At 40.6% G+C, this 10397-nt stretch overlaps 1 long non-coding RNA gene across 1 annotated transcript; it reads right to left on the bottom strand.

Moving 5' to 3' along the window:
* Positions 1–5630: 5630 nt before the first annotated feature.
* On the bottom strand, positions 5631–9685 carry LOC145495957 (uncharacterized). The gene is made up of 4 exons (XR_014050507.1): positions 8834–9685; positions 8210–8297; positions 7497–7582; positions 5631–5718 (listed from the first exon to the last, which is right to left on the bottom strand). It is a non-coding gene; the product is annotated as an uncharacterized LOC145495957 (long non-coding RNA).
* Positions 9686–10397: the final 712 nt, after the last annotated feature.

Consider the following 10397-nt stretch of genomic DNA (forward strand, 5'->3'; position numbering starts at 1 on the left):
ACACGGATGTTGTAGGGCTGTAGGATCCGTGAGATGGTCTCAGAAGTGCCCTTAATGTAAGGTATATTCACTGTAGTAACAGGCGTTGGGTTCCTGTTCGCTCCAGTAGGTCGGTAAATATTTCGTCTAACAAAGTCAGCGTTGTAGTTGTTTTTGTGAAAAACCCGTTCAAGGTACTGTTTTCGTCAAGTAAGCTGTCCGGTGTGTCACAAACTAGTTGCGTTCGTCTCGTGGCTTTGTGTGAAGTCGGGTTGTAGGATGATTCGTCAAGTAATCTGTCGGTATGCGTCGGTTTTCTGTACACTGTCGTTCGCAGTTTTAATTGTCACGGCTTACCAAACAGTCTAGAAAAGGAAGTTTTCCATTTTCCTCGATCTCCTTAGTAAACTGGATGTCGGCGTTCTGTTCGTTAGGTGAGGGGGGCGTAAGGGTTTGCGGTGATGCGGTTTTGCGTTATTTTTGGTGCGGTTTTACGGAAATCTTTATTTTAAACTGCGGTATTGCGGTTTTATAAGACTAAGTGGTTTGCGGTTTTCATAAATGTTGGATCGCGGTAATCGGTAAAAAAGAGTCTGCAGCCGTCTCCGCTTTCCAGTTATGACAGTTATTACTCGGATCGATGACTTTTGATCTCTTGTTTATGTTTTGCAAGGGACCATTGTTGTGTAAGCAAGCCTTGTTGTTTGTAATTTCCACTTTTTCCAGTTAATAATTGGTATGATTAACCATTTTATCCAATGATACGTCGACCTTGTTCACTTTCCGGGCTGGGAATCTTTCGCTCAGATTTTCTTACAGTATTTGCCGTGGCCTCGTGCGGGACAATGTCTGCCGAGCAAGAAGAAGTGGTTATGAGGATGGTCGGGACGAGATGATGTTACTTAAAGAAGAGATTGGAAGCTCGGCGACGTTTCTTCTAGGAGCAAGAACTCGCTTCGGGAGAGTTACGACGCTTCAACAATCGTTTGCTTTACTGAACACTTCATGGGGCTAACCTCGTTGTCTTCGGGTTACTCAAAATTCTTCTTGGAAATATTTTAAATGAAATTTAAGGTTGATTCAGTCGAATTGCGACATAAAATGGGTGTTCCGAACTCGTATTCGGGATATTTGACCTTGAAAACTATCATCTTGACGAATTTTCACCAAAAAAAAACTCGAGGAAAGCTTGCGTTGTGTAACATTCGAGTGGTTTCCAGTGCTGAAGTCGTAAACATCGAATTTTTTTCAATTGGGTAACTCAGCAGTATTCGTGCGTGCGCGAGCGCTCTTATATTAGTTCCACAGCAGCATAACGAAGTCAGTGCCACGGACGTGTGTCAATGATTGACCTTTTCAGTACGGAGTCATAAAAGTCATCGATACTCGTCAGAGCGCGTGATGATAAGATCAGTTATAATATTACAGTATTATTTTATGAGTGCGATGATCATACGTTGATTAACATTAACCTACACTTTTATCAAACTAAATAGGGTCCTATTTCTAATGGATGGCGAACTAGAAGTAATGATGGCGGTACCGTAGCACATTTGTAACTACGGTTTCGGTATTTTGGTAAATTTCCACGCGGTATTGCGGTTTTTTACGTTTTTTTACGCGGTTTTGCGGTTTTCGGACCCCCCCTTACGCACCCTTCTTAGGTGGTCGTGAAAATCGTCAATTTCGTCTTTGTGAACGGCGGTAAAGGTGTCGTCAACGTTGCGTAACCAAAGCGGTATCGTTTGTTGGCAAGTTGCAAGGGCGCGTTCCTCCACGTGTTGCATCACAATTTCTGCGACAACAACAGAAACAGGCGACCCCATGGTTGTTCCATGCAACCTTGTTATACAAGGACAACCAGAGAATCGATTCGCGAGACAACTGTGACCGGTTGTGGCCCTCTGTCACACAACAGCGTATTTTTGCGTGACAACGAGAGCCGAAACTGGATTGAATGATTTTTCTAGTTGATGATTAAAGTTACACTTCAAAACATGCACTGCTGTTTATTTTTTCTTTTGTTCGAGCCCTTCCACGCAGGTGCAGGGGTAAACTACGCGGAAGGAAGCGTAGGGAGTGGGGAGAGCCTGTGCGCCTCCAGACTGATATTAAGGTGCTCGCTACTGCGGTACCGAAGCCTTGTAAAACATTCAGCTAGGCCTTTTGTCGAGTACTTCGACGATTTAGTTAAAGACTCTAAAATATTCAGTTACTTCAATGACAAGCTAGATCAAATATGAGACACCCTGGGAACAGGCAGCGACGAAATATATAAGGGATATTAGGGAAGGTATACCGGGGGAGGGGGACATCGCGAGTAAATTTATGAGGGAACGCAAGGGTCAACAATGTACGGCTATGGTACTGGAGGAGACCCGATCGGGAACCCCGGGGGAAGACACGGAGTCGCCTACGGAACGCACGCAAATTATAAAGGGAGCTATATGGAGAATCACATCAGATGTTAAAGAAAATGCGGAGGGATCACACAGTTACAGACTATTACATGCATGTGGGACTGCAAGTGCAAGGCTAACGTAGAGGAGAACCCACTGAGAAACCATGAAAGAACGCACACGTTACGTATGTCGGAACGCACAGGGGAGGGCCAGAGAAAACAAAACCGAAAGGGGAAACGGAAGGAAAACCACGTCGAATGAACAAGAAACGTGTAGAGTAATGTACAAAGAAATGTACCATTGAGCGTATATGAAACGCGCGGTGTCACAAACAAGTAAGGTATGGCGAATATTGCAGGGACCCTCCGGAAAACCATCAAGGAATTCATTGAAAAACGAAAGGAAAAATCAACCAAAAACACGAGGAAACACTGGGAGCGCGCGTCGAGATGAATTAAACGATTCGCACAATGAACGAATGTAACGAATGAGAAAGCACATGGGGGACCCACAGTGAATGCACAGAGATCACTAGGAAACCGAAGGGGAAGGCCCCGGGTTGCGTATGGAGGAACGCATGGAACAACGTATAGCGAAACGCACGGGAAATAGGCAGGACGCAAAGTTTATGGACGCGAAGCATGCATAGGGAACAGATGACGAAATGCCAGTGGAAACCCACGGTGTAAGACATAAGCAAAGGTATTGGAAAACCCACAGCAAAGTATGGGTGACATATATAGCAAGGAACTCGGGGATGTGTATAGCTTAAAGCACAAGGAAATGCGTAGCCGAACGCAGGAAAATCCACGGCAACGCACGTGAAGCGCATAACAGGCCTAGGGAGGTCACGACGTAAAGGACGACCAAACACGTTACGAAACACACCATAAGTGAGGGAGACCCACAGATGAATGAACGACTTTGTGTGTAGGGTAAAGCGCAGGGATTAGACGGAGAAACAGAAAGAGAAAGATAGGATGAAATACACATGGGAGTGCAAGGTGAAAAGAACGATTAAAAGCTGTCTGGGATGCGAATGCAAAGGGTAAGTAAGTGGGAACTCACAAGGGAACCATGATTTCCAGTGGCTCCCTTCATTAAATGACAACACTTAAAAGTAATAAAGCTATACAAATATCAAACATCACACAAGGGGATAATTTAAAAGCCTTCAAAAATCGATCAATAACTCAGCTACCTTTATTTAACGAAATATGATGGCCACGTGAATCAGTCTTTACAAAGGTATTTACTTTTACGTATTACTGTCTTAACAAAGCCTAAGAATGCAAATTTCTAGAGTGAAATTGATAGTTTTGAAGTGACACAATAGTCTTGCGTAAGAATTTAAGTCCGTGAAAATATGCGGTGACATTTTTGTCAGTGATTGGTTCAAGTTTGTAATCAATATTCATGACTACTTGTGAAATTTGCACTCAAACCAAATACTTGGTCATATTGTGAAGACGTGGATTTATGTACTCCTGGTGATGTCGGATCTGGCCATGTTCTTCCTTTGAAGAAGATAACGCAGGACGAGATTGAAGATTCAAAATATTAATGGTGAGAACATGTTTTAATCTTGCTGCTCTTCACCGAACGAAACAATTCTTCGCTCGCAATTTTCTGAATTTTTCGAGCTGCACATTGCTTCGTACCGTAAACCAGATAGCCACAGTTTTGCAAAGGCTGGGAAGAAACGTTTCAGTAAAGGGTTAATAAGAAATAATTTTAGACAAGTTTGTAAGATGTTTGAACTGAATTTGTTTGATATTTTCTGTTCTTCTCGTTGCGTGTTGCTCCTGGAAAATTGAAAACCGTTACCACGTGCAGTCGGTTCATACGAGCTTTGGTCGCTGCTCGCCCTGGTAGTAATGGTGTATCTTGGAAATGAATTTGACCCGAGAAAAAGCTAATGTTTCTCATTATTTTCTTCTTTTCAGGAGAGGAAATGGCCTAATGGCGAAGAGGGATGGTATGACGACCCGGCGAACGAAAGAAGAGATAGAAATTTCGCGAGGTGGCAGTATATTTGAAGCTTTCGTTGTAAGGATTGTTTCGAATGACTGATATATATTTTTCAATACCTACCCTGGGTAGCCATCATTTTGGTCGAAATGATTTCAGGAAAAATTTTCAGTGGATCGACAACGTTGACTTACGCGCGTGTTAAAGACTTGTACTTGTAGACTTCTGGGATGGCGATGTGGTCATTTCCAGATTGCGGATTCTTCATTGACATCCAGGCTTCCAAGAAGAGTCGCTCGTGAAAGTTGGCCTCGTGTCGAACAACTCTGACATTTCCCTCATTTATTTTGTGGTTGTTTTCGAGGACATGGCAGGAGATCTTGGAGCCATGGTCGAACATAGAAACAGCCCTTTTGTGTTCTGTAATCCGAGTTTTCAGTGATCGTTCAGTTTGACCGTAGTATACAAACTGCAGCTGGTGCAGCTGATTTTGTACACTGTGCCAGATTGTGGCCGGTCAACCTTTTCTTGAGCTTTCGGTCGCGGGAACAAACTGTTCACAGTCTCTTCTTGGAAGCCTGGGCCGGGTTGTTCAAAACCCGATTAAGCTAACCCAGGATTAGCGCGAATTTTGATTTGAGTTTTGTAACTTTTCGGTGAGGTTTTCTGTTTATACTGTTTGTCCTTCAGTTTTGAGTTTGACTAAGCTCAAACTACACAAAACGTAAGCAGTAAAAAACATTTTTAAGCAAGAAAAATAAATACTTCGGTTAACTTTTAATCCTGGGTTAGCGTTAACCGGCTTTCGAACAACCCGGCCCTGGATTTCAATAAAGGATCCGCAAACTGGAAATGACCACATCGCCATCCCAGAAGTCTACAAGTCTTTGGCACGCGCATAAGTCTCGCGCTACGTTTTCTTGAAACTTCACGCGGAATTTTCCTCCGCGCGCGTTCGACGTACAGTTTTTTGAATCACGCGTACTAACGTTAGTATTTCAACTGATGAAGGCTCGAGCACCAGCCGAAACGTCTTGAACAAAACATAAAAAAAAAATAGTTAGTGTCAAACCATTATCTTACAATGTTAACTCTTGACTACCACTACTCTATTTTTAGATACCAGACAATTTGAGAGTAATTCCAATGCCTTCTTTTGACTCTTGAGTTTTATATTGTAAAATCACTAATACCAGCTCCGCCTTAACAATCTTGTCGCAAGAAACTCAATCGAGATAAACTTTGTCTGGTAAATCTACCTTACATTTAAAACGCGATCCACTGAAGAAACATCTAAACGAAGTTCTTTGCTTTGCTTTGTTTCTTTCCATGTTAATGTCGCTGCACGTACACTTGAGATGGCAGGCTGAAAGAAAGATAAATAAAACGTCCAATTAACAATGGGTATACTGACACCCAAAGAACAAAATATACATGAAGTGTATTCTGGACTTGAGTTTACAGTTTAATTCTCTCATTGGGAATGCACTCGTTTGGTTTTATCATCATCATAGAAATACACGGAGTTTACATAATGATATCAAGAACAACTTAAAACGCGGACAAGCAGCAACACGAAATAAATGGCACCGGCCAAAATATAGCATTCTAAAATTAACCTTTACTTCCAACGGCAAAAAATGTTCCTGACTAAACGAGCAATATTAATTTTTGCATTTTCTTCCTGAGGAATAATTTATGCGTGCTTAATAGACTAATTCATTCTAAGAATTTGGTGAAATATCAAGACAATATAGTCAAGTTCATAACCTTTCTTCTCATTGCTTTGTCCTTATTCAGAGTTCTTAGTCAAAAAACAAATTCTCCGTACTGGTTTTGATCTATCTAGACAATTCCTTTTTGAGATTACTCTCGGCATGTATATCCTCTTCACTGTTTCTTCATGATTATGTTTGAGAATGTCAGGAGAAATTTTAAGCTTATCACACACGAGACTTAATAGCTAAGGAAGCATTGATACATGAACCGGAAAGCAATTGGTTGTTGATCCAATTAGACCTATTGTCTGGAAATTTGAATAATCATCGACAACAGTACCTCGGACACTAGTCAGCCTCCGCTATTTTCGATGTCATCGAAATTGTTGATATTGCATGGTGAAGCGAAATCTTATACATGTAGCTTTACTGTAAGTTGCGTTCCTAAAAGGACGTTTAATTATCTGCAGTAGTTTCACAGTGATTTCCTTCGTTTCGACATGCTCCGAATAAAATAAAACAGCCAAACTCTAGCATGTAAACAAAAACAAAGGTGTGGCTGACTAGGGCCCTTTAAGGGGCCCAACAACCGATTTAGGCGCGCCTTCGCGCGCGTTGCTGAGGAAGTGAAATTTCACTTCCAGTGCCTGAGCCTGGGAAATTAAAACAGTTCCATAGCTTTTAAATTCAGTTACAGTTTAGACGTTTTTTTCTATGTGTTTCACAAAAGTACAGTCAAACAAAATCAAAATAAGAGAAAAACAGAAAAACACGCGCAAAAGAAGAGTTATCTTCGTGTGGCTTTTGTGTGCTTCGTTTGAAGTTATCAAAGTGCCCCTGATAGAGGGAACTGCGCACGCGCTATAAGGCTACTTCCGGTAGATATTGGCGACACTTCCGGTTTTAGAAAATATTGCAGATTTTTCAATACCTTGAATCTCTGTCAAAATCTAACCTTATACATGTAGAAATGAAACAAAATCACAGCGAAATGAGGATTTAAATCAAAATATTAAATCAATGAAAAAATCTCGATAGAGTAATATGCCTAGAGGCCTTTGCATTTTTGGAATTAGTCACATGATCATGGGCCTGGCTTGATGACATCATCACTGATGTTACGGATCATGAAAAGGTTAAAACAAATGAAATAACTCTGAACTAACCAAAAAATGGGCAGGTTATAAGACAACTAATTTTCCCTAGCAATGGCTCAAAAAGATCAATTATTATAGGTCCTTACTGAATGTTTGTATAACCTAACCCTGAAGGGCTAGGGCATCCATTTAGCCATATAACAAAGGTTTCTTGAAATATCTTAACAGTGAAATAACATCTGTGTTCAAATAAGTTCTTTGCTTGTATTGTGTAAAGTTATTCCTAGTAAAGGTACTACCAAGTGATTAAAAACCTACATGTGACCCACCTTAAAAGGAATCTAATGTCTCAAATTGATTCTTTTTCCTCTTGAGCCCCAGCAAAGCTTTTATTTTTCCTTTTCTTTTTCTGCATCTAGTTAGAAACAAGAAATGTTTTAACCTTTGTGACAACCTCCATCTCTTCAAAAACAACACAATTAAAAGTAAACCACATTTTTTACATAATATTATTTTTAACCCTGTAGGGGTAAATTTTGACAATGAAGGTAAGGTTAAGTCTGCATCAGGCCAAGTGATGCAAATCACCGCAGCTTCCACTTGGATGGGATACTAGTGTCACAGGGTTAGCATCCAGTATTAAATTCACCCAGTACCCATTTGTACACCTAGGTGGAAAGAGGTAGTGTGAGAGTAACGTGTCTTGCTCAAGAACACAGTGCAGAGACCCTAACCATTGGTTTAAACCCAGATCGCTTGACTTGTAGTCCAGTACACTAACCATGTAATTAAACCACTGTGTCCTTCCTCCCACAAAACAATCCTCATAACAACAATTAATACCCCTGCCATTGTAGTCTTAGGGAACACCTTACCCCTGAAAGACTAAGTTATGCAAACACATAACAACAATTTGTTGAAATAGCTGAACAATTGTGAGACAATCGATTGATCTATATTCATTTTAATTTTCTGCCTAATTTGTGCTCATTATTATTATTTCTAGTAGATGATACCAGACATAAAAGAAATTGTGTCTGACCTACTAAGGGATCCAATGTCTCAATTTGATTCTTTCTCCTCTAGAGTCTCAACATAGAGCTCTTTTCCTTGCTTTTCTGTTTTTTTATCTAGTGAGAATTTAAACTGCAAATGTTCTAACCTTTACAGAATTCCTCGATCTATTACTGTATGTTTTACAAACTACACAATTAAAAATTAGTCATGAATCAAATTTCTAAAGTTTCAACCCTACTAGGGGGAGTTGCGATGATGAAGGTAAGGTAAAGTCTGCATCAGGCCAAGTGATCCAAACTACCACACCTTATCCCAGTTTCTGTAGCATCAACTGATAAGGAGTCTTTCTACTCGCCCCTTCCCACCACCTTCAAATGAGATGCTTGTCTGTTGCAGGGTTAGGCCCAGTATGAAATTCAACCAGTATCTATTTGTATATGATTGGGTGAAAGGGGGGCACTGTGAGAGTTACAAGTGAGTCATGTCCAAGAACACAGTGCAATGCAGTAGCTGAACAGTGAAACAATAACATCTCTATTTGTTTTAATTTTCTGCCTGCATCATGTTCCATTATTCTTGACACAGCTACATGCAAAATTGAGTAACTGATAACTTCTGCAACAAAACACAAAGAAACACCAAGTCTCACCTGATATGGGATCTACTGCTGCAATATGGATCTTTCTCAGCACACAGCCTTCTGGTTGTTATGAATTGTATCTAGTAAGAAATGGGAACTGTAATAACGGTTACCATTTAAGTTTTACAAATTACAGAATCAAAAATAAGTAATCAGATTTTTAAGGTTTTAACCCTACTAGGGTGAGTTTGGACTATGAAGGTACATGTACAGTTGTAAGGTAAAGTCTTCATCAGACCAAGTGATCTAACCCACCACAGCTTATCCCAGTCTCTGCCGCATTAGATGATCTTGAGTGGTTCTACTCCAATGGGATGCGAGTCTGTCTGTTTCACAGAACTACACAGTTGATTTTTAGCAGTCTGAACCCTACAAGGGCAAGGTTTGACAAAGAAGCTAAGGTTAAGTCTGCATCAGGCCAAGTGATGCAAACCACTACAGCTTATCCCAGTCTCTGAGACATGAGAGATAATGAGTGTTTATGAACTACTCCCCCATGGGATACTAGTCTGTCAAAGGGTTATCACTCAGTATTAAGTTCACCTAGAACTCATTTGTACACCTGGGTGGAGAGAGGTATTGTGAGAGTTAAGTGTCTTGCCCAAGAAAACAATGCGGAGACCCTACCAGTTGACTCAAACTCAGATTCCTTGATCTGCAGTCCAGTGTGCTTAACATTAGATTACTGCATCTCTCCTCCCACAAAAGAATACTCCTTAATAACAGCAGCCCAGGTATTGCAGTCTTAAGAAATTTTTGTACACCCTAGCCCAAAGGGCTAAGGTGTAGAATGGCCACATAACATCAGTTTAAATAATAATCCCACCAACATTGTGTCATTCGTAGTACATGAAACCAAACACAAAGAAATTGTGACTTACTTATATGGAATCTGATGTTTCAATGTGATACTTTCTCCTAATATTGAGTCTCAGCACATCAAATGCCTCGTCATTAGCCTTCATTGTTGCTGCTCTGTTTTGAATCTACATGTAGTAAGAAACAGGAAATGTTTATGACAGCCTTCATCTCTTAAGTTTTACAAACTACACAATTGAAAATGAGTCATCAGCTTTTTTTAAAGTTTCAACCCTACTAGGGGAAAGGTTTGACAGTGAAGCTTAAGTAGAATCTATGTCAGGCTAAGTGATCCAAAACACTGCAGCAGCTTATGCTATTTTTTGAAGCATACTGTACATGTAAAGTGATAAAAAGCACTTCTCTCCCCCTCCCCCTCCCCCACCCCCTCGATAAGATGCTAGTCCATGTACAGGTAGGGGTACCCCCAGCATTGAATTCACCAAGTACCAATTGCACACCTGGGTGGAGAGGCACTGAGAGTTAAGTGTCTTGCCCAAAAACAAACCAAAGACTGCTTCATATGCAGTCCAGTGTACTGACCATTACATATAGATCACCGTGTTTCCTCAGTTTCCACAATAACAAATGTTATAACTAAATAACATGAAGCTAAATGGTCAAGGAAGTTTAATTATACTTAAAGAAATTAATTTGGGTCCCTCTTCCCACAAATAAACATTCATCAACAACAGTATAAGCAGCACGGCTAGGT

This window comes from Orbicella franksi, chromosome 8 (assembly GCF_964199315.1).
Source record: "Orbicella franksi chromosome 8, jaOrbFran1.1, whole genome shotgun sequence".
NCBI lineage: Eukaryota > Metazoa > Cnidaria > Anthozoa > Scleractinia > Merulinidae > Orbicella > Orbicella franksi.